The sequence below is a fragment of the Petaurus breviceps genome, unplaced genomic scaffold, assembly GCF_028583685.1.
Source record: "Petaurus breviceps papuanus isolate PSGF00001 unplaced genomic scaffold, PetGlider_PUasm1.0 129, whole genome shotgun sequence".
Taxonomy (NCBI): domain Eukaryota; kingdom Metazoa; phylum Chordata; class Mammalia; order Diprotodontia; family Petauridae; genus Petaurus; species Petaurus breviceps.
The window spans coordinates 3,131,422-3,158,574 of NW_027185665.1; the positions used below are offsets into that span (position 1 = coordinate 3,131,422).

Here is a 27,153-nt window from a genome sequence, read left to right on the forward strand (position 1 = left end):
CCTTCCTTCCTTCCTTCCTTCCTTCCTTCCTTCCTCCCTCCCTCCCTTTCTCTTTCTTCCTTTCTTTTTTCTTTCTTTCTCTCTCTCTCTTTCTTCCTTTCTTTCTATATCTTTGGCATATAGACCTAATAGTGTATTGCTGAGTGTGCATGATTTTATAACCCTTTGGGCATAGTTCAAAATTGCTCTCCAGAACAGCTGGATCAGTTCACAATTCCACCAACAATGCGTTTGTCGGTCATTGTTCAGTTATGTCTTACTCTTTGTGACCCTATCTGAGTTGTTTTTGATAGTTTGTTGTTGTTGTTGTTAGCATTATTCGGACTTGACTATTATTGCAAAAGCCTGCTGACTAGTCTGCCTACCACAGGTTTCTCTCTACTCCAATTCATCTCCATTCAACTGCCAATGTGATATTCCTAAACCTCAAATCTGACCATGTCAACCCCCATACTCAACAAACTCCAGGGGGTCCCTATCACTTTCCAAGATTAAAACAAAGTTTGTTTGGCATTCAAATTCCTTCATAACCTAGTCTCCTCCACACACCTTTCCAGTCTTCTTATACTTTACACCTCCTACTCCCCACCCCTATGTACTCTGTGACAAAGTGACAATACCCTTTCTTTTGTTCCTCAAACAAGATACTCCATCTCTTGGCCCTGGGCATTTTTTTCTGGCTATCTCCCATGCCTGAAATGCTGTTCCTCTGAACCTCTTCTGCCTGGCTTCCTTAGCTTTCTCCGAATACCAAGTAAAATCCCACCTTCTGCAGAAAGACTTTCCCAATCCCTCTTAATTCTAATGCCTCCCCTCTGTTAATTATGTTCTATTTATTTGGTATATAGTTTTTTCATACATATTGGTTCATTTGTTGTCTCTCCCATTCCACTATAAGCTCCTTAAGGGTCAGAATGGTCTTTGTATCTTTGGAGCTTAGCAAAGTGTCTGATTTGGGCAGCAGCACTTGTGTTACAGGCAGCCTGGGGGCACAAGGAACTTTGAAAGCTACTGGAGAAGGAAGGGTAGAAAACAAATCAGACTTTCAGGTCAATCTAAATAATGCTTCTTGGGGGGGGGAGGGGGGCAACCAGGTGGCTCAATGAATAGAGCTCTGACCCTGGAGTCAGGAGAACCTGGGTTCAAATCTGGCCTCAGACACTTAACACTTACTAGCTATATGACCTTGGGCAAGTCACTTAACCCTAATTGCCCTGCCTTACACCCTCCAAAAAAAAAATTAATGCTTCTTGGAACTAAAGCAACCACTCTTATGATGATAGCACCTTCCCTTTTATTGACAGGAACCAAAAATCAGATAAAAAACCTGACTAGGAAGAAATTCAGATGAGCCACATGGGTCCAAATACCAAATCATCAGATAATTATGCCACACTGAATGAGAGGTGAAATCACAATAGGCCACTGGATCAATCTGGGGACCTGGGTGAAATGGAACCATTGAAAGGAACACCCTTAATGCAGAATATGTAGCACCACTGTTTCAAGCTTCATATAGGTTTATAACATATGTACTTTTACGGTGGTGAAATGGACTGATGATTCTACCCCCTCCCTCATTGGACTTTTATGCCAAGTGCCAAGCTACCTCCTGCCCTATTAGCCTTACATGTGCTGGCTTCCTTTCCTCAACCCCAACCTCTTTCAATGATGCCCTTCTCTCCCTGACCCTGGTTTCTCCCAAGGAGTCTGACTCAGTCGCTTGCATAGAATATCTCAATTTCTCCTGCCATAAGAAACTGCTGCAGATTATTTCTTTTGTCAGCTCTTCCCAGAGCTTCTGGCCCTATATGAAGGTTTGAAGGAAGTTTGAGATTCTTCATCAAAAGCCATGGGAAGAATTAAAAGTTGGTTTCAATGTATATGGTGTCTATCAAAGCTCTCATGTTTTGATTGGTTCTTCCTTTTAAATATTTTTTGGTGGACAAAGAAAAAAGCTTTTAATGGGCAAGGAGTGAATTCTCATTTCTTCTCTCCACCTATTCCTAATGGATATCTTGGTTTAGAAGCAAAGAATGTTAGTAACATTGGCACATTCTATTTGAGGAAAGAGGAATCTCACCAAGAAATCCTTCAGAGCAGACCTTCCTTCCTGCATCTCCAGGGGAGGGACCATGTAAGGACTTTTGACCCAACTCACTGTTAAGTGAGTAAGTGCCACCCCTTGTTAAGTCTTTCTTTGCCATTCATTCCTCATCCTACTGCAGATATAATGGCCAAATCTGTTTCAGAAGTCTTAGGAAAGAGAATCAGGCTGTACTGTGAAGGGAATGTTCTTGGGGGAGTGAACTGGAAGAGTGTGGAAGGGGAATTAGGTCTTTAAAAAAATCAGCTCCTTCCTCTATCAAATGGGGAGGAATATGTACATAAGGTGGTTGATCTGAAGTTGAGGTGGGAAGCTTTTCTTTTCCTCTTTTTTTAATCCCTTATCTTTCCCCTCTTGGCCAAGAGGATTTTTATATACATAGTTCCTGACCTTCCTCATTCTGTTCTGGGGGGCTGCCCTGGCTTTGCCTGTCCCATGTGCCTTTGGCCTGGGGTGGGCTTCTCTCCCCCAACTCCCAAGTGCCTTTCTTTGCCAAAGCAGCCTCATTTCCAATGATTGTACGAATTAGATTTTGTTGCTTTCCCATTGATATTAAAAGGATATCAAGTGACTGGATCTTAGGGCCTAGAGGAACCTAAATTATCCTTTTGGCCTAGGGTGGATGACCCATATACCCAAGCACTGAAAGTTAGGTTTCCAGCAATAATCCTACTTGGATAAATCTTTAAATGTTTTGGGTGTAGGATAAAGTTGTGAGATATGATCCCCAAATTTCAACCTCTGAAGTGTTTCTGGAAAGCCTGGGCTGTGTTCCACCCTTTTAGCTCAGGGCATTTGATCATGGTAGTGAAAAGAGTCAGCTTCTCTGTGGTTTAGGGGTGTGTGTGTGTGTGTGTGTGTGTGTGTGTGTGTGTGTGTGTGTTTAACTCTATCCCTCCCTCACTAAAATTCCAAACCACGTTCACTGTAGCTGGAAGACCTCCCCAAGTTTTGGTTGTTGAGCTGGAGAAGAAGTATTCAGATGCTTTGCCCTAAAGCTTGGGTGCCCACCATCTTCTTCCCACCCCTTGGTGGTAGAGGAGAGACTCTTGCTCTCAGGGACCCCAGGAGCACACACACTGCACAGAGGGGGGTGGGTTCTGGTCTGAACTGGGTCTCCCTCTCCCTTCTCTCCCTTTGTCTCTTTTATTCTGGTGCTCTTTTGTTCTCTTGGTGGGGTTGTAGGTATATATACAGATATGGGCTTTGGGGACCTTTTAAAATTTTTTGTGTGACTATAAAACACTAAATACTCAATTCCAGAAGAAGCAAATGTTCCACCTCCCCCACTGAACACAATCATGGGACATGTCTTCTCTATTCCCTTTTCTCTTTCTTGTTAAGACTTTTTAAAAGAAATGAGTTTGTTTTTTTTGTTTTGTTTTGTTTTGTTTTAAGCAATTGGGGTTAAGTAACTTGCCAGTTATTTTTTGCGTGGGTGTCAAGTATCTGTGTCCAGAACCGATCCTGGGTCTCCTGACACCAGGGCTGTCACTCTTACTCACTGTGCCACCTGGCCGCCCCAAAGAAATGAGTTTTTTAAAATATAAAACATTGTATTTCATAGATACATAGAAAACACTTAATAACTGCTAATCAGCTGACTGATTTTTCTTCACTTAAGAATTTCATCTCTTAACTTCTTAATTGTGCAGTGAATGGACTCCTTGTTCCCCTCTTGGGATTGCAGGTTTCCTTCAAAGCTCTGCTAAACTGCCTTCCTACTAGAAGCCTTTCCTGAAGTAGCTGCTAGTACCTCATCCCCAAATCACCTTGCATTTATTTTAGTGCACACATGGTTCCCTGACTTTTTCTCCCCCTTTGAGGGAAGTTCTTACCCACTTTGGATAACACCAGAAGTATCTCCTCCCGAAATGGAAAAGCCAGGGGATTAGCTGTTCAGACCAGAGCTAGTCTTACTGTAAAAGTAACTTGGCAGAAAATAGTACAGACAACTTCTTCAATCAGTTCAAAGCAGTCAGTCAACTAGCTTTAATAAATTGATTACTCCATGCCAAGCCCTGTGTTAAGCACAGGGATACAAAAAAAAAAAAGGCAAAACACACAAACACACCCCTTGGAATCTAACTCAACAAGCATTTAAGAGGCCACAATCTGTCAGTCTCAAGATTGGTGCTGGGGTTAAAAAAAAAAGACAAAAGAATTTTCTAGCACAGACTTACTCTGTGTCTAATGCAAGTGAACTTTTAATAAATTTTACTTTTCTTTGGCTGAAAAAAAAAAAAGATAAAGATCAGGAGGCCTGGAGATGGCCCATATCGTCTAGCAGCTTTTCCTCTGAGGAGATGCTCAGCTGGAGATGGAAGTCAGGCACAGTCAAAGGAAGTTCTCTTTCTCTTCTCACCTGAGGCTGGAGATGGGAGGGGATGAAGCAGAAAGTGTGTATTATATCCTTCCTTGTAGAATGTATGCTCTTTGAGGGCAGGGACTATTTCATTTTTCTTTATCTTCAGCCTTAGTACTGTGTTTTGTACTTAATAAATGCTTGTTGAATTAAGTTATAGGAGAAGATAATAAGGGAAAAGGGGGATAGTGGGGAACAGAAGAAATCCAGGGGTCCTTGAGTGAGGGAGTCTAGAGATAAAATCATCTCTTTCCAGAATGGTGTATTCTTAAACCCCAGATGGACTGTTTGAAGGGCATCTGGGATCCCTTGCCTCCTAGAATGACACCACCATTCCACAAACCCCTTCTTCATACAATCTTCATATTCTGAATGAGACTATCATGAATTCTACATGCATGCTTTCAAAACTATTGTTTGACTGTGCTTTGTTCTTGACTTCTTTCTATTTATTTAAAAATATCTCTATGCTCTTTTTTCAGTATTGCTTGCTTCCCTCCTCTAAAGTCTCTTCTGAGAGAGAGAGAGAGAGAGAGAGAGCACATCTTGCAACAAATAAACATATAGTCAACCAAAACAAATCCATCCAGTAGTTATGTCCAAAAACTTGTGTCCATCATTTCTCTCTTGATGCTCCTGACTGATAGAAGTCCAATGGTAGGACTAGTGATGTAATGGATGTAATGGATGACCATGGCATCTTTGATGTCTGAGGATGAACTACAGTAACAACTCCTGATAGAAGTGTGTTACATAGTTTATTATAGGTCCCCGAGGCATTATTGATCATTGTATCAATCAGAAGACTTGTCTTTCAAAATTGTTTTTCATTACAGGGTTTCTATCCTAGAAAAAAAATATATTCTGAACTTTGAAACAGTTCACAAGATTGTCTGGAATCATCTCTTATCATTTTTTTCAGCCCAATAATATTCCATAACGATCATATCCACACTTTGTTCATATTCACAAATTGTTCGTTCCCCAAACATCTTAGAAACAATTTAAAGCACTACCTTAGATACTAGGTTTTTTTTTTCCTCTCCTCTCTCCCTTTTTAATTCCCTCTAAGAAATTTGTTTTGGTTGTGACTATTCCTTCCCTGGTATTATTCTCTATTAATCTCTCCTTCCTTATCCTTGTGTGTTTCTACGTTGAGTATGATGTATTCCTACACCAAACTATGTGTGTTCAACCCTCCTTTGTTAGGTTCAGATAAGAATGACATTTTTCTGATACCCACTTCCTCTACTCCTTCCTCCATGTTAGTTTATTCTTCTCACATATACCATTTTTTTAAAAAGCAATTGGGGTTAAGTAACTTGCTCAAGGGTACACAGCCAGGTGTTTCTGGGTGGGTGCTAAATGTCTGAGCCCGGGATTCGAACTCCAGGTCTTCTCAACACTGGAGCCGGTGCTCCCACTCGCTGTGCTACCTGGCCGGCCCTAAGCAATTGGGGTTAAGTAACTTGCTCAAGGTTACACAGCCAGGTGTTTCTGGGTGGGTGCTAAGTGTCTGAGCCCGGGATTCGAACTCCAGGTCTTCTCAACACTGGAGCCGGTGCTCTTACTCGCTGTGCTACCTGGACGCCCCCACATATACCATTTATAAAAAATAACAAATTCCATCCCTTTCTTCCTCTCTCCAGTAGTATATATTCCTCCTTTTCCCCACCTATGTTTTCCTCCTCTTCAAATCCTAAGAACAGAACCAATCCACCCCTAGGACTTCTGTTTTTTTGAATTAGCTCCATAATACCCTTTGAAGACAATAAGATTCTCAGTTTTTTTCAGTTCTATGTGAGTCTTTGTGGCCCATTGAGGGTTTTCTTGGCAAAGATACTGGAGTCATTTGCCATTTTCTTTTCCAATAAGGTTCTGAAGAATCTCTTCTCCACTATTTGAATATTAGCCCTTTATCATCATACAGCCCTTTCCAGTTGCTCAAATTTTATCCTTTTGAGTTTCTCTGAATTCTTGTGTTTGCATTTCAGAGTTCCTACTCAGTTTTGGTCCTTCCACCACAAATGCTTGAAAGTACTCTATTCTATTTCCTGTAGGATTATTACACTCAGCTTTGCAGGGTAAATTATTCTTGGGCATAAACCTATCTCTTTTGCTTTGGGAAATATTGAATTCTTCACTCTCCCCTGCTTTATAGTAGAAACTGACAGGCCTTATATGCTTTCTTGGTCCTTGAATTCTTTCTTTCTGGATAGTCACACTATTTTTTTTTCTTTGCTGTGGGAGTTCTGGATTATTAAATTATCTCTCTTTGGCCTGTTTTCTAAGTCACTTGTTTTCAATATCTGATATCTTATTTTTTAAATATTTTTTCTGTCTTTTGATTTTGTTCTAGTATGTATTTCTTTTTCTGATGTGTTAGTTTCTGTTTGGTCTCTTCTAGTCTTTAAGAAGTCCATTTCTTAGGTGAGATTTACTATTTTCTCTACTAAGTTATTTGTTTTTTACAGAAGTTTTACTTAATTAAAAAAATTCTTGCTTCATTTTTGCAAGTACTTCTGCTGTCTTCATGGGAAATCATTTTTCTCTTGTGTCTCTGTTTATAACTGTTAACTGAGTTCCTGGTTTCTTCTTTTCTTCTAGATCTTATAAGAATTTTTTTGTACTTGTCCAGTGTTCACTTTGATTGGGCTTTTCCATAGGGCCAGGCTCCACCCCCTACTCTGCATTTGGATGGGCTAGTCAGTTCTGTTTAGTTTCCCTCTGGATTACCTAGTTTCCTGTGCTGACCTTTAGCTCCTAAGGACAGCTCCCCCTACGCCCTTGAATCTTGGAGATTCAGAGCGTTGAATTTACATAACCTTCTCTGGTGTCTTAGGACAGGGCGCTAGGGACCTCAGAACCCCTGGGTTCTATTGCACCAAGTTGGTCACTGTCCTTCAATACTCCCTGGCATTTTAAGGTCTTAATTCTTGGCCTTCCTGACCGTCCTATAGTTTGCTCAGGTCTGAAAGGAAACCTTACCCATTCCCTCTTAATTGTAGTACTCTCCACCTGTTGATTATTTCCTATTTATGTTGTATATGGTCTCCATTAGATTGTGAGCTCCTGGAGGGCTTACATACAATGTCACCCTGGCTGGTTATTGTCACAATGGGAGCTTATCCCATAGCATTTACTTTTCTGGTGACTCCTTTTCCTATTGCTATCAGGCTTCTTTCTTTCTTTTTTTTTCCCCAGAAGGGTAGGGTTACATTTTATTGTCATTTACAAACATTAAAATATAAATAAAATAGTTCATTCAGCATCAGTTCATATAAGTCTTTCCAGGTTTTTCTGCAATCCTCCAGCTCATCATTTCTCATGGAACAATAATACATTCATATACCACAACTTGTTCAGCCATTCCCCAATTGATGGGCATCCCCTCAATTTCCAATTCTTTGCCACCACAAAAAGAGTGCTTTCAATATTTTTTTTTACATGTGTGGGTCCTTTTCCCTTTTTTATGATTTCTTTGGGATACAGAGCTAGTAGTGGTATTGCTGGGTCAAAGGGTATGCAGTTTTATAGCCCTTTGGGCATAGTTCAAAATTGCTTTCCAGAATGGTTGGATCAGTTCACAGCTCCACCAACAATTCATTAGAGTTCCAATTTTCCCACATCTTCTCCAACATTTGTCATTTTCCTGTTTTATCATGCTATCCAATCTGATAGGTGTGATGTGGTACCTCAAGAGTTATTTTGATTTGCATTTCTCTAATCAATAGTGATTTGGAGCATGTTTTATATGACTATAGAGAGCTGTAATTTCTTCCTCTGAAAACTGCCTGGTATCCTTTGACCTTTCAATTGGGTAGGAGCTTTTTCTTATGGGCTCCTGACAATTCACTCACCTTTTGCCCACAACATCCTGACAGGTAGCTACATACACTTCTATGAAGATCATACCGGGGTACGTTTCACAAAGAAAGGTTTGATCATTTTGCGTGGTCTATGCCATGCGGCTGAGAAGTAAACTACTACTAATTTGTCTCTAGCCTCTTTCAATTCTGAGTCCAAGTTTTCCTCACCCTAGATCCGTTTCATTATCTTTTCCCGAGACAGGGAAAGATGGGGGGGGGAGGGGAAGGGGTGTCACAGCAGAGGCATCGGAGGCTCGCTGGTTTGGGAGGTCGGAGTGGGGGGATAGGGGTAATTTGGGTCATCTGGGTGGTCAGCCTGAATTGGAAACCTGAGACTTTCCCAAGGTGCTTTCTGTCTTCCTTTGCTCCATTTCTTTTCCTCCTTTTCTCCTCATTTCCAGTAAACTACGGCTGGTGACACAACAGTAATTAGCTATAAAGGTTGTGTGGAGAGGGCGGGAGGAAGCCAGAAAGATCGTGGGAAAACTACCTTTCCTTTAGGTTTCTAATGCATTTTTTGAGGTAGAAGAATGAATTTATTGTATTTCCTCACTGGATTTCTTTATTATTTCCTCAAGTATGAACTTTGCTGTTTTTCTGGAGTATGTGGGATTTGGGTAGTCTGGCTCCCATTCATACAGCTATCTTTCTTGCTGAGAAGTCAATTTGCAGTGTAATTATAAGAACATTTAAGCTTCGCACTCAAGAACAATGACAATAGAATGTGGTGCTCATTATATTTTCTATACTTGAATTTTTTTTTACAGACATTCTTTCTTTAAACATGACCATTATCTTCCAGTATATCCTTCCCTTTTCCATACCCGGAGAGCTATTCCTTATAACAGAGAATAAAAAAGAAATTTAAAAAGCAATTCCAGTACTGATTACATTTTAAAACATATTACCTCTTTTGTTTCCTTCTTTGTGTTGACTTTAAAATGGGAACAAAAACTAAGATTCATCATAAGGGGTATTTCCCTGGGTCTCACTGGCCTCTGGTTGGAGTCGGAGGTTGGAGTCTGAGGTTCACAGCCTGTCCTCAATGTTTGAGTGACCTCCTCTGCCTCAGTAGACTAAGATTCTTCCCTTGTAAGATTAGGGGGTTAACTAGATGGCTTCTGGGGTTCCTTTGAGATCTAGATCAAGAATTTGACACCATAGAGAAAGATCTGTGAGGTCTTAGCATGAATAACATTTATGCTTTTACAGAATGAACCTTTGAAATGTAAAAGTTTAGATTTAGCTAGCTGGTAGGGGCAGCCAGGTGGCTCAGCGAGTAAGAGAGAAAAGATCTAGTTAGCCGGCAAGTATTGCTTTTGAGAACGCACCTGTAAAAACAGGGCTTAGTAATAACGTCTATGTTACTTCACAGTCAGGGTTGAAGGGAGGATCAAATGAGACAATGTCTATAAATAAAAGTTCACTATGGTGCATAGTGTTAGAGTTGGAAAGCTGACAGCTTTCACACTTTACACCTTTGGGGGTAGCTTGTTCTTTCCTGGGATAGACTTTTTTCCTTTTTTTTTTTTTCTTGATTTAACTATCAGTACTTCCTGCAGACAGCTGAAATTCTTTGTTAAAAATAACCAGAACATTTCATAATCTATCAAACTATATGTTGTTTTAAAATTTTTTTAATTGCTGTCCAGAAGCAACGAGTCATTCAGAAACTTGGCAAGCCTGATTTAAAGGTACGGTATTTCTTTGAATAAATGGACCACCAATTTCTTTTTACTCATCCATCCCTTGCCTTTCTATAACATGGCTGGAGGAAGTAGATTTCATTAAAAAAAAAAATTGCTCCTATGCCCTTTTCTATTCATCGTTCTCCAGTCTCAGGCTGTTGTTCTTGTATCAAGGACTATCTTTTCAGATTAATTTTTGTTCTACTGTCAAGTCCTAGTGATGGGGGAGGGGATCCCTCTAGGTTCAGCAGAAATTCTGATCTTATCCAAGACCAGAAAACCTGCAATATCGTCTGGAAAGAATTCAAGGTCTCAGGCTTCATTGGAGTGAGAGTTGTAGAAGTTTATTGTTACGCTTCCATGAGAAGCGGGCAAGAGTCCTTTAGGGGACCTGCAAGTGAGAGGGGTACATGCTTTTACCTTTAAAGGGTAGGGCTGCCATTGTCAGGGCTGACCAGACGGGAGGGGCCTCAATGCATTAGACAAAGGTCAGAGCTGACCAAGAGAAGCATGTGAATCTATAGTTTAGATAAGATTTGGGCCAGGTCGTTAAGGAGACAAAGGCAAGGATAAAGGAGGGTGTGGGCCAGGCCTGGGAAGAAATAAGAACAAAAGGGGTCTCAGGGTGTTGCCTAGGTGGAGTGTGGAATAGGGAGAAGGGGCAGATCTCAAGGATGGGAAAGGACAAATGGCAGTTACAACTGAACAGACTGGTTTTACAAGTTGGTTTCACAAATTGACTAAACCCCAGGTACCCCATCACTAGGAGAACCTTCAGCATCCCTGATTGACCAGCTCTAACTCCCTTCCATTCTCCAGCATACTACTTAACCCCTAGACAAATAGGAGTAATAATATTTTCCTTCTAATGCCAATTTACTGAGTTTCTTTGATTGAAAAGCAAATAGCCAGCTCAATGAACCCTAAATAACCATAATGCTGAAGGTATCTAATGAAGTAAATAGTTCATTGTCCTGGTATTGTTTTGCTTATTAAATGAATTAATAAGCAAAGACCTACTTTCCCAAGATTTAGAGGATTTAGCTTTAAATCCAGGTAACAAAAAGTTCTTTATGAAGAAAATCTAAAACTGGACTGTAATGAATGAGTATAACAGGTAGAATCAAAGTGCTTTCTTTGCTTTGTTGGTAGGAAAGGGAAGAGGAATAAAAAGAAGAAGTGGACATGTGTTCCCATGGAAATGCCAACAAAGTACCTACACGCCAGAAGGAAATAATATAGAAGTCAAGCTTCTGGAGGACAAGGACTGCTATTCTCTTTTGTCTTTTTTTTTTTTTAACCCCACCACCAATCTTGAGGCTGGCAGATTGTGGCCTCTTAAATGCTTGTTGAGTTAGATTCCGAGGAGTTTGTGTGTTTTTTAACACAAGGCTTGGCATGGGTAATCAGTTAATTAAAGCTAGTTGACTGACTGCTTTGAACTGATTGAAGAAGTTGTCTGTGCTATGTTCTGCCAAGTTACTTTTTTTTTAAGCAATTGGGGTTAATTCATTTTCTCTCACCTTTCCATACTCAAGCTGTTGCCAAGGCCTATCAATGTCAACATTTCTCAACTAGGTTGCCTTCTTTCCTCTTGACATTGCCATCACTCTAATGCTGGCCTATCACCCTGTTGGTGGGTCTGCTTGCTCCAAGTCTTTGCCAATTCAATCCTCCATCTAATTAGTTATTTTCCTAAAAAGCATAGGTTCAGACCATGTCACCCCCCCCCCCAACTCCAATTATAAATACTGTATATTCAATAAACTCCTATGGCCTCCAGGATTAAATACAAAGTCATGTTTGACAAAGCCCTTCATAACCTAGCACCCTTCTACCTCCAATCTTCTCATACCCTACATACTCCCCAGCACATAATTCTAGATTCAGTGACCCTGGCTTCCTTGCTGTTGCCTAAATAAGACTTTCCATCTCTTGGGTCCAGGCATTTTCTTTCCCTCATTCTTGGAATAGCATCCCTCATCAGCAAACCCTCTTATTTCCAGCACTATTCCTCTTTGAATTCCCTAGGCTTGTGTATTTTGTTTTTGCTTTTGTTTTTATTTTTTACAAGTTTATTTTTAATACTTTTTAAAAGAAAGCTAGTTTTATGTTTACCTTTAAATACAGAAAGAGGGGAAAAAGCAAATAATTGAATTTCTAAACTGTAAGCTTCTCCAAGGTCATCTACCCTTTTTATAGGGAGATAAAATCTGGAAATGTGACTTGGCCAATGTCAGGATGCTGAGCGAGAGCCAGGGTATCCTTATTCCTTTTTTAGTTCTTCATACTGCTTTTTTTTTTTTTTAAATGCAATTAGGGTTAAGTAACTTGCTCAAGGTTACAGAGCCAGGTGACACTGCCTCCTTTTTAAAGATTATCTTAAAATTTTTTTTCTCATTTTAAAAATTTTAATTTTCAACATTCACTTTTAAGATTTAAGACTGATGTTATACATAATAATCATATTCAACATATTTCTATTAGTAGTGCTGTGAAATAATCAGAACAAAAATTTAACACTTTATTTTCAAAAAATTTTTATATTGAGCTTCAAGTTCCCTCACTTCCTTTTCCCTCCCCTACCCACTGATAGCAAGCAATATAGTATCGATTAACATATAGATTTGTCTGTCTCTTAAAAGCCTTTAGATTTTTAAGTTCCTTGGGGACTGTCTTTTGCCTTTTTTGTATCCCCAGAACTTTGCAACTGCATTTACACATAACTACTTTATATAAATGCTCCAGCATTCACTATTTTACTATAATTGGGAAAGTTGCTTTAACTTCCCTGGACTTGAGCTTCCTTTATAAAATATATAAATATATAAAACAAAATATTAATATAAATATTATAATTAATAATATCATATATTATAAATAATAATTAATAATATATCATATATTTTATAAAATATATAATATATATTAATAATAGTAGTAAAAATAAAAACAATAAGAACAAAGTTCTTATGTACATATGTAGTTGGAAATTATATGACTAATGTGGGCAGATGGGAAATACATTCCCCTGTCATATAAAGCTGATATAACTAGAAATCATGTTTTAGAACTGAGGCATTGTTAACAAGGTCATGTTTTCCACACTGAACGTCTGTTGAAAAAATGTTCTAAATGTGAGATCAAATGAGATAAAAAATAGGTAGGGGGATCAAATTGTACTGAGAGTATTATATATTATTTGACAAACAAATCTTTTGCTTAACTTTGTTATACAAAATAATTCAATGGGCTTTTATTCCCCAGAGTCTTTCCCAAGATTCTATCTAGCTATTTTGGTGTAGAAACAAATGTATTCAAATGTATTCAAAGTAAAAAAAATATATTTTTGCTTTAGTACTTTTTACTTTAGTACTAACCAGATAACAGATCAAACTGTTGCATTTAGAGGATAATTTAAGGGGATTATTAATTTATATTCCAAACCCCTCATTTTACAAAAGAAATCCAAAGTTCAACTTTCCCATGGTCACATAGCCAATGACAAACATGAGCCAATGACAAACAGGGTTATATTAATCCAAGTAAACTTTATTGCAATAACATTGTCAAACACTAAATGTCATAATTCTCAAAGCATATCACCTTATAAATAAAATAAAAAATGGGCTAATCACAGAATTTAACCATAAATTAAATTAAATAAGTCCCAGAACAAAAGCACTTAGAATAGGTAGTGTGAAAAACAAAAAGTCCAAATAAAAAAATCCTGCCAAATTTCTTAAACCCAATTGACCTCTCCTTGCAAAAACCCACCATTCTCTTTCAAATGTATACTGGGGTGGCTAGGTGGTGCTGTGAATAGAATACCAATCCTGGAGTCAGGAGGGCCTGAGTTCAAACTAGATCTGTGACTTTGGGCAAGCCACTTAACACCAAATCTGCATCCCTCCCTTAAAAAGTAAAAACAAATCTTATGTATACCAATTAAGGAACCATTCCAATTCATAATGAACAATTAAGTGATCATTGTTTTAGAGAGAATTCTGAAAGGACCAAATGTTCCTTTGTTATTAAGAACAAAGTTCTTATGTACACATGTAGTTGGAAGTTACATGACTAATGTAGGCAGATGGAAATACATTCAGCTGTCATATAAAGCTGATATAACTAGAAATCATGTTTTAGAACTGAGGCATTGTGAACAAGGTCAAGTTTTCCACACTGAACCTCTGTTGAAAAATGTTGAGCAAAAACCTCCAGATTCCAAGCATCTTCTTGCTCTTGATATTCCATGGTTGAAAGAATGGCTTCTGACAAGCCTCCAGTGCAAATTTTTTCCTGGTATGGATATCTTATTAAGCAACCTTTTACAATGTGAACACATTGAGAATCTTCATTGTTAAAAAAGCTGTATCTTGTCAGTTAACTTCTGGTTGGGTCAGTGGTTGTGTCAGACACCTTGGACAGCATATTTCGATTTCGAATAAGGTATTCGAAATATAGTTTGTCTCCAATTTCTACAATTCGTTTGGCCAGTTCAGTTATATTTGGCTTAACTTTTGGATCTGAAAAAAATAAAATTCAGAATTTCAGCATTTCAAAGATAAGATAAGTGTATCACTATTATGCCTAAGACTATTGATCTGACAATTTACCCCAACACCTGTATAGTTTTAGTTATTAATTTGCTTTCTTATGATCTAACCTATACTAAATCAATAAAAGGGAAATTTCCCAGGGTGACTTTTCTGAACAAAAATTTTTCTGATTCAAAATTTTCTGACTTCCTATCAACTAGTAAGTAGGTCTAAATCCTATTCCCTAAGCAGGCTCAAGACATTCCACCTCCTTGAAATGCCCAACTGTTTTCCCTGGAAGGAAGAAGCACAAAACATGATGCAATAACTGTCTGATATAATCGGACCTAAAACACTGATTTACAGCCTCAGATGGTCAAGTTTTATCATTGGTAGAATACTTGAATAATCGTTGGGGTCTTTCATTGAGGAAAAAGGGGACAAAAAGGCAGTATATACAATATACAACATATACTCAAGGGTTCAGTTAAATACACGAGGGACCAGGACTTTTGGGTCTCCTTGGAACAAATTTCTGCCGGGGCTGTTCTCTTTCCAGCCCACCCCCAACCTCAGTCAAGTTCGGCGGTGATCTTACTTAGCATCCCTAAATCTCCAGCCTCGACTTTCTCCTCCACCAACAGAAACCGGCATTCAAGCCACAAATCGATAAACCCAGAGATTAAAAACACCTTTAAGACGGCCCTCCGCATTTTCCTTTCTTCCCTCAGGCCCCCAGCTGATCTAGACCCAGCAATTAAGGAAATCCACCTCGCCATTCCCCCGCAAGCTATTCACCAGCACCATTCTATTTTGGGATTAGAAATCTGACCCTTTTCAGTTCTGGAATCCAGAGCAAAGTCAGGAGTAAGACTCCATGGCTCCAACTTGAAGAGGGCTTGGCTTCCCATACCAAGTCTGTAGGAGATCTCCTAACAGCTTCAGAGAGTGCACGGAACTGTGATCCCTCCTAACTAGAGGGTGCTTCTCCTCTAAGTAGAGGCCCCCGCTTGCAATCCCGAGGTTGACTTTAGGCTTCACACACAGCCTTCCCCCGCCCCGCCACCGCCACCCCCACCCCGACCCCGACCAGCCACCTCTCTTACCTGCAGGTTGTAGAGGCGAAGAATCGCGCCCACTCTGGGCCAGAGGCTGAGGTGCCTGCTGTCCAGACATCCTGGTCAGGCTGGGGAAGAGTTCTGGTCGTTAGAAATGGAGCAGACCGATGACAACCCTCGCTCCGGAGTAACGGCTGGCAAGCACAGCAGCAGCGGTGGGACAGCGGCGGCGGCAGCCTCAGAAGGAGCACACGGCGTGATCTGTGCAGGTGTGAGCTGCGACGTCCGACGTGCAAACCGGAGAGCTTCTCCACCGCACTGAGCCGAGACCGGGCGCTCAGGCTCTAAAAGGGACTTTCTCAGTGACGTAGGGAAACCTCCCTCCCTCCCTTCTTCCCCCGCGGCCAAGCCCCTCCCTTCCCCTCCCCCAAGGCACCTTAGCCCTAAGGCACCTAGCTGAGCTGGTTCCCTCCCCCTCCTCCCAGGCAGCGGAGCAAGACCCTCCCGCCCGCAGGAAGAGAAGGGAAGTAGGAAGCCTGCCAGGGCTGCCCGAAAGGCCCGCGGCCAGACTTGCCCAAACAAGCTCCTGGGCCAAAAAAGTCGGGGTTGGGGGAGGAAGCAAAGGCTCCCTTCCCTCCTTATGTACTGCTGCATTTCTTCCTGCACCCTCAGAATCGGGGGTCCCAGGCCCGAACCCACCCCCCCACCCCACCCCATTGCGTGTTTAAAATCGAGGGTGAGAGATATAGAGTCCAGGATTGGAAACCTGTTATGAAAGGATGAAGAATTCCTTGCCTCAGGTGTAGATGCGAGGGGAAAGCCAGTAGGGCACTTGGCCTTGTTGGAGATTTTGCACCCAAGACTGGGGAGGGAAAAGAGGCCAGAAAGTCGGGGTGGGGGGGCGCCTTTTAGGCACATGGTTGTGAGAAACAAGCCAGAATTATGAAGGGGGAGATTTCTTGTTCAAGACGGTAACCCCGAGAAATGGCCGGAAGATGAACTGCATTCAATATGAAAGGAGGCAGCTCACGACAGTAGTTCAGGGTGGAAAAGCTTCAGATTTGAGATTCTGAGTTTGAAAGTGCGTAGAAAAGTTTGGCCAGTTTACGGGAGGGAAGAGTGCTCATTTCCTTTTATTCTTTTATTAAAAAGTTCACAAATCCTGTCTTAGTCATAGACAAGAGGGCCGGTTGTTTTCCATCCCCGAGTACCACGTTTTTGGTGTCACAATAGCTGACTTGTCCATGTGGGCGAACAGAGGAGAGAATCACAGGAGTACTAAAAATGTCGGAGGAATCAAAGTAATACTTTCTACAAAAGTCCCACCTTTGCATTAATTTCAGAATTTTAAAAGAAATAAATTCCTTTTGGTCCACGGTTAGTTCTGAATAAACAAGTCTTTCCCATTTTCTGCCTTGTTCATCTTTTAAACACTGCATTGGCAGGCACACAGTTAAGTGTACCACAAGCTTAAAATGCTTGGTTTTTGATTGATTTAAAATGAGTAAATCAGGCAATGATAAATGGCTACTCTAGGTGGCATATGCAAGCAGAATATGAAAACTGTGAAATAATTTTTAGCTTAAGAATATTGAATTTTGTTGAATGATGATAAATACATAAAAGTAGAAAGAAGCATACTTCTGTAATTATCACTTAATCACTCAACAAATATTAAATTCCTGTTATCAGGGACACTGTGCTAGACACTGAAGACACAAAGAAAGCTTAATTTGTGATTGTGATCCTACTTCAAAATACTTTATACATCAGTGTCTGTTATTCCATATGTCAATTCACTGATCAAGTAGAATGAGGGACCCTAAATGAAACTGTCTGATCCCCCATAATAAGATCTAAGTTACAAACAAAAAACAGACCCTCAAGGAGTGGGACTAGAAACCAGGACCTCAAAATTAAGACCAAAAACCAGAACTTCAAGGGGTGGGACTATTATTAGTCAAAACTTCCAGTACCTCAATTTCTGAATAGGGTGATAGATTTTGAAACTGGCACAGGTTGAATAGCTTTCAGAATACCTAGACAGACATTGGGTTGTTGTGAGAAAAGCTTTGTTAACTGGAAATTGTTAAAGGAACATGGACAACAATTAAAATGTGACAGCTAGGTTAGTATTATCACTAAATTAAAAGAAAACCAAAACCAAGAATAATAACATCAGTGGTGAAAAATAGGGACAGAAAAAGGAAGTCCCTGATTATGACTGAACAATGCCCTTAAAGAGATCTGCGTAACAAGAGGCCTAAAATAGAATCGAAATTAGATTTACCCTTACCGGAGTGTCCTTTTGATCTTGTCACCTTTTCTCCTCTTAATCTCCCTATAGCCCTCCTCCCAAGTCTGCCCCTACGACATGATCTTGTTAGATTTTGTTTTGTTTGAGCCAAATTCTGTAGTGCTGCTTGGCAAAGATGAGAGACTCCCTAGTGTGGAATTCGGCATGTGATCTGTGGTTATGTAGTTTAGTTCTGCTAAACTGATCTCCTCCCCTTTCCTTTTCATTCATACAGATAGATACAGAAAGGTATCAAAGGGCATACAGTTTTAAGTTGGGTAATAATTTTATATATAATACATGTATATGTATACACACATATTCCCACCCCACTCCACTGCTGCTACACTTACAAATAGGGATATATTGGTAAGTATTTAACAACCATGTGTTCCATCATACTTTTAGTATAATCTGCATTAGTGACATATATGTATATAACATATATACACATTTGCATTATTGATAAATATCTGGGCCCAGACTCTATCTACTGTGCCAACTAACTGCTCTCTGTGAATATATGTATGTATGTATTAGGTGCTTAATAAATCCTTCTTTCCTTCTTGGAAGTTCATGGAAAATTAAGGCCATAGAAGTTGTTTTCTAGCTTATTAACAGACAAAAGGAGTTTAGTGATTTCCCTCTACTCAGTGTCTGTGAGGAAATAGGAAGATGCAGAGTTGTAACAAGGTAATTCAGGGTAACAGATTTTTGGCCTGAATTTAGTACTGCTTTCCTTAGGTGGCAACATTGCTAGTTAAGGTTCTAAGAATATGACTGGGCCAGATCATGACAGTAATAGAGGTTTATATCCAAGAATAGATGGCTAATTCAATATCAGCCTATGTTGAGTTTTCAGGAGTAGGTTCCGCCAAATGGAGCGTAGGTTCTGCCAAAATTCTCTTGAATGGAGAATTTCCTTATATATTCAGGTGTGATTATAGTCTAGGAGTACTTCTGCCCTCAAGTAGAAAGAGCATGTATGCTTAGCTGAAGGCATTACATGGGAGAATGAGACTATCCCAGGCAGCTAATGCCCCTTGTTAAGCTTAGTGATTCCATTCAGTAATTCTTCCTTCTTTTCTTTGATGCTGCCACCATCTTGGTGCAGGCTTTCATCACCTCATGCCTGGGTTATTGCAACAGTGGTCTCCCTGCCTCAAATTCCTCCATATTGCAGTCTCTCCTCCACTCATCTGTCAAAGGGGTCTTCCTAAAGCTCAGGTCTAACCATACCTACACACAGGATCAGATATAAAATCTCCACTCCAATGGCTGCCTATCACTCCCAGGATCAACATAAAATCCTCTATTTGGCATTCAAAACTCCTTACAACCTGTCCCCTTCATAACTTTCCAATCTTCCTATACCTTACTACCTTCCATGTATTCTGCGATTCGGTGACACGGGCCTCCTTGTGTTCCTTGTACAAGACTCGATTTCCCTATTCTGTGCATTTCCGCTGGCTGATGCCCATGTTAGATGCTCCTCCTCCTCCTCCTCTCTGCCTTCTGGTTTCCTTGGCTACTTTCAAATCCCGCCACTTCCTACAAGGAGCCTTTCTTCATTTTCCTCTCCTCATTATCTCGAGTTTATTCTTTATATAGTTTGTACAGTTAGTACATGCTGTCTTCCCTCAATTAGACTTAAGGGTATGGACTCTTCTTTTACCCTTTTTGTCTTCCCAGTATTTAGCAAAATGCCTGGCACATAGTGATGAGGTACAGGCTCTGGGAACCCCCTTGAGCTCTCTCTGAGTCTTTGAGGTGCAGGCTCTGGGAACCCCCCCTTGAAGTCTGATTGAATCATCCCATTTGATGAGGCATTTCCATGAGGCAATAAGCCTTACATTGTGGCTGGGCCCAGACCTCTGTTACTTGCTTGGCCCTCCATTGTCCATCTACTTCTCACCCTTGAGCCCATCAAAATATCAATCCACCCTTGAACTGCCCACCATTGTCTGTAGCCTCCAGCAACCTCCCATCCTTACCTCATCTGACTGCTCCTGAAGACCCTCCCCAAACTTTGCTTTTCTTTGGCTGAGAGAAGACTTGAGTCGAATACACATTCGGCAGGACCTGGCATATTGGCATTTTGGGGTCTTGAGCACCCCTAACCCTGTACATTATCATTTTATGATGAACCTCTTCAATAGTACATAGTACTTGGTACTTAATAAATGGTTGTTGACTATTAATCACCATGTCTTACCCATGATCTTTTACTTTCCCCCCATATGTATACTACCTATCCTCAAAGACACAGTTCAATTCTCTTCCTTCCCCAATGCAACTTTCCTTGAATACCCTAATTGATATGCACCCTTACTTTTTTTTCATTGTCACTTAACTGGATAATTCTGTCACTTCAATGATGAGATTTTTGTCTCATGCAGACATGAGATGGATGCAGATTGCTGTCATTCCCACCTCTTATTTAGCAAAGATAATTTTCATGTGTTCCTATGATCAAAATACTTCATCACCTTAAAACTAAGTTTCTGATGGTCATCTCCACACTCCACTTTCTAGGACCACAAAGGAGAATTTTATTACACATTTCATGTAGTTTCTTTTATGTCTTATACATGTGCCACCTATGGATTAAACAGTTGACAATCTTGAGATCAAATAGGACTACACTAAAACGTAAAAGTAAAGGTAAATTCTTTTCAGATGTAAAAAAAACCTCCCACAACTTAGAAAAGGTCGGGAACTTCAATAATTAAACTGTACATGGAAAAGTCAGTACAAACAATTATCTTGTTGGGGTACCAATTGAATTTATGTCCTTTCCCCTAGCCATTCCTCTGAATAATAGCCCAATTGGAGTGTGGAAGGTGTAAATGGTTACAATGAGGCTGCTCAACATGAGCAAAAGTGGAGTCTTTTACTAAAGAAACTGCTTTGAAAAAGTTTTACTTTAGGTCAGAAAAAAAAAGTTTTACTTCAGTTGAAAAAAAAGTTTTACTCTGAAAAAAATGTTTTACTCTGGCTGAAAATAAAAAAGATACTGCTCTGGATGAACAAGGATGGTTGAACAGGAGGAACTAGACCTCTCCTATATCCTGTCTAGAGGCAACAAACTTCAGAGTGAAGATTCTGAGCAAGTCTTATGGGAAAGGTTTTTGTCAAATCTACGTTGAATCTATTTGAAGGAGCTCAGTAATATTCTAGCTAAAAAGTATCACCATAACTCTGGAGCTAAAGAGAATGCAGTGACACCCAGCTGTGTTAGCTGGGGTGCAGCTAAGTGGTGCAGATGATAGAGGCCAAGAGTGGAGTCAGGAAGGTCTGAATTCAGATATGACCTCAGACACTTGCTGTGTGACCCTGGACAAGTCACTTAACCCTGTTTGCCTCACTTTCCTCATCTGTAAAATGAGCTGGAGAAGGAAATGGCAAACCATTTTGTTAAGAAAACCCAAATGGGATCATGACTGAATCTTGCCTGAACAACAACAAAAACTATGTCAGTGACTGAAAGAATGAAAGTCTATTGACTTGTTTGACTTGTCTAGCAAAGACACCAGGATCTGAGAAGAGCCCAGTGCTGGGCAATTGGGTCAATTCAGGCTAGAAACAGCAGCCAAGCCCTAGAGTGACCTTCTTGGCCCTAGCTAGTGGCAGCTGCCCAGCCCCAGAGTCCCCCAGCCCAGTGGCAGAGCAACCTCAAGCTCCTCTCCCACAGGAGTCAAGCCTTGTGAGGGGCCAGCTCAATAGCTGAGTGAACTGCATCAGATTAATCCATCCAGTGGAAATACTGTGCCATGCTAGGATCCAGCCCCCTGACTACCTGAGAACCATCTCATGAGGATCCTCCGCATAGGAAAGCATATTAGGTCCTGCAAGTTGCTTTCTTTTTGCCTCGGGGCCAAGTATGTTACCAATCGATGTTCTGCCTTACTGCTTGTACTTTAAGTCAGTGCCTACTTTCCTCCTGCCCCTCCTCATGGACTCTGTGTTCATGGAAGAGTACATCCTGGGATTAGGGAGAAAATACTTTGTAGATTCTCTCTTTGTCATGCCATCTGAGTAAATGCACTGGCTAAAGAACTTAGGACTACTTACTGGCTGATTGTTAATAAATAGGAGGGTGATTTTGAGGCACAAGTTAAAAGGACAGTCATCCACAGGGTTACTGCCAAAACCCTAACAATATTAGCAACCACACCTCTGGGATCTCAGCCTGTCAGTGTCACTGTGGGCTGGAGTGAGTCCATAATGGTAAATATGTTTATATATATTGTCCAAGTTTTTTTTTTTCTGGCAGCCATGCCCTTCATTTTATAGAAAACTTTGAACTCTTGTGATTAAATTCTAAACAATAAAATAAAATAAACAAATAACCATTACTCCGGTTACCAAATCACAAAAGATAATTTTTAAAATATCACATAAATTTTATTCTGAATAAAAAATATTACAAGTAACGTATTTAGGGAGAAGGTAGTGACTGTTTGACAGCAAGAAGTGTTTTTATGTAATCAAGACCATCATTATTATACCATCATACAACTGGCTCACGCTTAGCCTATAGTTCACAAAAACCCTGAAGACTTTTTTTTCTTCAGACAAATGGGCTGCCTGACTACATCTCCCCCATCTTATGCTTCTGAAGTGGGATTATTGAACTCGAATGTAAGACTTCACTAAATTCTCATCCCTATTGAGTTTCATTTTAATTAGGTTTAGTCCAATTCTCTCGGCTGTCAAGATCTTGATGCCAAGCAGTGGCTAGCTAGCCCTCCCAGATAGCTTCATCCTTATATTAAAGTGGGCCATCAGCCCACTTTAATCGAATTCGTTACTAACTACTTTGGGCCAAGGAAAGACAGCCTTCTAAAGTACTCCATTGAATGAAACCTCCTCTAGGGCAGGGAATGTTTCTTTCTGGTCTTTGTATCTTCAGTGCCTAGCAAAGTGTCTGGCACTTATTAGGCACTTTGTAAATGTTCCATGATTGACAAATTGAAGACGGAACAGATTAAGTACAAATCTTTTTTTGTAAACTCTTAGAAGACAAGAGCTGGCTTTCTTTTTCTAATTTGTGTCATAGTACTTTGCACTTAATGCTTATTGAATCAAGAATTAAATTGATCTAGACTGCTACTATCCTAGTCCACAAAAATAACCTGAGTTATTTAAAAAGTTATTTATTTAAAAGTCTTTGCTAAAATGGAGGTAAATTATATCTACACTAGAGATTCTTAACCTTTTTTTTTTCTGTGTCATGGACTCCTCTGGTAGTCTGGAAAGATTGCAGACTACTCAAGATATTGTTTTTAAACTTGTATAATCACATACAAAGGATTACAAAGGAAATCAATTATATTGAAATGCAATTATCAGAATATTAGAAGACAAGTTAACAGAGCCCAAGTTAAGAACCACTGATTTATATCATTCTCTGGCATGACCTTTTGCCACTTGGTTGGGAATGATATGAAATATCAAAGCATTCTTATTTCCCTTTGGCAATATCATTTGTGCCCACATAAATCATTAAAAGTGGCTAACAGTCAGGGGATCTGACTATGCATCTTAGGAAATTTCCTCTTCATCTCTTATATATTCATACGGGAAAGAAAGCAGGTTTGTCGATTGTTGTTTTTCAGTTGCCAAATAGATGCCTCAAAACATTAGCAGAGTTATCAATCAACCACTATTACTCATCCAAGATGTCTTATCTTAGCAACTATACTTAACAGCTAGTACCAGACAGGATAGAGATTATGTCTTATACTTTTGTCCACCACAGTGCTTACCACTGAAAACCCTGCCCTCCCACAATATAACTCTTGGTGCCACTGTCATGATTAGACCAATGAATGGTCTGATCCAGGATGATAATTTCCTGTTTGCACATTAGATAACACTGTAGTATATAAGCATACAAGAAGAGAAGGTAGAAGAGGGCAGAGAGAGACAGCAGATCAATCAATCTAAAAGCATTTATTAAGCATCTATTATGTGGCAGGCATTGTGATAGGTTCCTTGGATACAAAGACTGCAAAAAGAAATAGGTCTTGCCCTCAAGGAGCTTATTTTCAATTTAAAGGATAGAATATGAACACATATAAATAAATATGAAATATATAAAAAGTAATATTTAGAGATGGAAGATTAAAAATAGTGCAAGAAAAAAAATGAATAAGAACCAGGCTTGTCCTCAGGAGATTTATCTCTTACTCTTCTCAGTAATAATATTGTCTTAGCCACTTTATCCAACTAAATATCCATTCAGCTAGGTGGCACAATTGGATACAATACTGAGCCTGGAGTCAGGAAGACCTGAGTTCAAATCCAGTCTCAGACACTATTTATGTGGTCCTTGGCAAATGTATAACAGAGAGACTACCATAATTGGTAGCAGTAGTAACTTAGTCTGTTGAGGAGCCAGATTAACCTGTTTGACCCAGCCCATCAGAGGACTGACTTATCAGCAAAGACATCATGTTCTACAACAGTTAGCTCAGCTAATCAAAGAAGCAACTTGTCCACTGGCTATACGACACCCAGAAGCAAATTGTGTGAGCAGTCTAAGAGAACAGAAAATAATTCTGGTGTTCAGGAGTCACAAGGTACCCCTCAGCCCCATGTGGTCCTTATGTGAGTTCCTGAATACCTTTGTATTTTATATTTGAGCCGACTCTCCTCAGGAATTAAGTGTGAGCAGAGGGGAATAAGTTTCTGTTTTGTAGGATATATTTGTAACTTCTGCCCTTGATACACTTTTTCAGTAATTTTTTGGTTGTTCACATACAAGTCAAGACGTTGCCCCGTGATGTCATTGGTCCTCTTCAAAAATGAAGAGCAAACAATAACCTGTTCACTAAATAGCCCCTTATAGGAGCTACTTGATGTTAACTGGCTCTGCTGGGTGAACACATTAGATGGGTACCTGGGAATGATAGTGTTAGAAGTGCCTATGATATCAGTTACCTCATGACTGAAGCCTGAGGAGAGAAGTAGCCAACCACCCTCTGAGAATTCAACCTGCACGTAGGAGTAGGGGTTGAAAGAGTGGGCCCAGAGTGGGTCCCACATTATGAAGGAAACTGGTTGTGAAGAGGTTTAAATGTCAAACAGAGGAATTTCTATTTGATTGTAGAAGTAATTGGGCTCCACTGGAGTCTTCTGAGTAGCAGGGTAACATGGTCATACTTGCACTTTAAAGAAATCACTTTGGCAGCTGTATGGAGGATGGATTGGAATGGGGAGAAACTTATGGTAGGCAGGCCAATTAGGAAGATATTACAATAGTCTAAGTCAGAGAAAATGAGGGCCTGCACCAGGGCAGTGTCAGAGGAGAGAAGGAATAGTCAAGAGATGTTGCAGAGGTAAAAATCAAAAGATCTTGGGGCAGCTAGGTGGCACAGTGAATAGAGCACTGCCCCAAAGTCAAGAGGACCTGAGTTCAAACCCGACCTCAGACACTTAACACTTACTAGCCATGTGATGTTAGGCAAGTCAATTAACCCCAATTGCTTTAAAAAAAAATAAATAGTGAGTCAAAGATGATATCTAGGACTGGCAGGATGGTGGTACCCCTCAGCAAAACAAAGAGAAGTTTGGAAGGAGGGACGATTTAGGAGAAAAGATAGAGAGTTAAGTTTTGGACATTTTGAGTTTAAGATGTCTATTGGACACCCAATTCAAGATGTCTGAAAGGCAGTTTGTGATGAGAGAGTGGAGGTTAGTGGAGAGGTTAGGGTAGGATAGGTAGGTTTGAGATCAACATAGAGATGATAATTAAATCCATGGAAACTGATTAATATAAAGTCCAAAGTGGTCTCTGTGCAAACCAAGTGTTCTCTTGCTCTCTTTTTCTTTTCTTTTTTTTTTGCTTTTTGGAGGGCAATTGGGGTTAAGTGACTTGCCCAAGGTCACATGGCTAGTTTTTGTGTTAAGTGTCTGAGGCTGGATTTGAACTCAGGTCCTCCTGACTCCAGGGCCAGTGCTATTCACTTCACCACCTGGCCATCCCTTTTTCTTCTTCTTTTTCTTTTTTTTTATCTTGCTCTCTCTTTCTCTGTCTCTATCTGCCTATCTCCCTGTATCTCAAGCAATGGTTGATTTTTAAAAAGATAGTAACATACTGACTACAATAATAGAAATGGTAAGAGCAAAACTAAATTGAAAACTGAATGCTTTGTAATCTATGACCAAACCTGACCTGAGGAAGAAATAAAAAAAAACAACTGTCTTCTTTTGCATTAGTAGGAAAGTATGATTGGAAGGTTGTATATAATATCAGATGATGTGTGTTGGGTAGTTTTGTTGAATTCCTTTAAAAATTTCTTTTCTCATTCTGGGCTATAAGGAATGGTTCTCTGGATGGAGAAGTAAAATTGAAAGAAGATTTTTAGAAACAAAGGTGTTACAACATGACTAATATGGAAATATGTTTTGCATGACTGCACATGTATAAACTATATCAAATTGCTTGCCTTGTCAATGAGGGGGGAAGGGAAGGGAAGAAGGGAGAGCATTTGGAACTCAAAATTAAAAAAAGAGACTCTTACAAATTGTTTTTACATGTAATCGGGGAAGAATTCTTTATTAAATCATAAAAAAATGAAGGTAATATAAAAAGCAAAAATTATCAATTAATTTTTTTTTTCCTTTTAGAGGGCAATTGGGGTTAAGTAACTTGCCCAAGGTTACACAACAATTCTTTGCAGTAGTGGGAGATAGAACATTGTATTTATTATTAATCTCAGTTACTGTTAGTAAATTTTGCTGAACTCGTTTTATTCTTTTTTTCTTTTTGTCATAAGAGATGGCTCTCTGAACAAGAAGAAGGGATATAATTGGAATGAAGATCATGTAAAACCAAAAGATAGTAATAATGTTAAAAATTTTAACTCTCCCACTATTAGAATAATTACCAAATGTGGCCTAAGGGAAAAATGAAGCTCTGGGAATGGAGGGGAGGGAGATGTAGATTTAAAGATGACTGATTTTTTTGTTGAAGGTATTCGTTTTTTAAAAGGTATCCACAAAGCTTTTAAAAATAATATGTAATTATCCCTTCACTTCTGAAAGTGTTGCCATGGGAGCATGAGATTCAAAAAGTCTCTATGTCAGCTGAGCAGGCACTTTTTTTCCCAAAGATCCTAAGGGTGAATAATGTTAAACTTGGCATTGGAGAAGAATTTGAGGGTTGAGGTAAATGAAGGGGGGATTCATCTTAGCTAGTCACTTGGAGGATCAGAACTGA

At 39.7% G+C, this 27,153-nt stretch overlaps 2 long non-coding RNA genes across 2 annotated transcripts in view; one reads left to right on the forward strand and one right to left on the reverse strand.

The window, feature by feature from the left end:
• The window catches only part of LOC138172841 (uncharacterized), a 578,919-nt gene extending 552,387 nt beyond the window's left edge, over window positions 1-26,532 (forward strand). The window contains exon 2 of the long non-coding RNA XR_011171257.1: window positions 26,171-26,532. This is a non-coding gene — a long non-coding RNA (uncharacterized lncRNA). The remainder of the gene's footprint in view (window positions 1-26,170) is intronic.
• LOC138173691 (uncharacterized) lies at window positions 13,561-16,066 on the reverse strand. Its single transcript, XR_011171487.1, has 2 exons — window positions 15,677-16,066; window positions 13,561-14,558 (listed from the first exon to the last, which is right to left on the reverse strand). It is a non-coding gene; the product is annotated as an uncharacterized lncRNA (long non-coding RNA).
• Window positions 26,533-27,153: the final 621 nt, after the last annotated feature.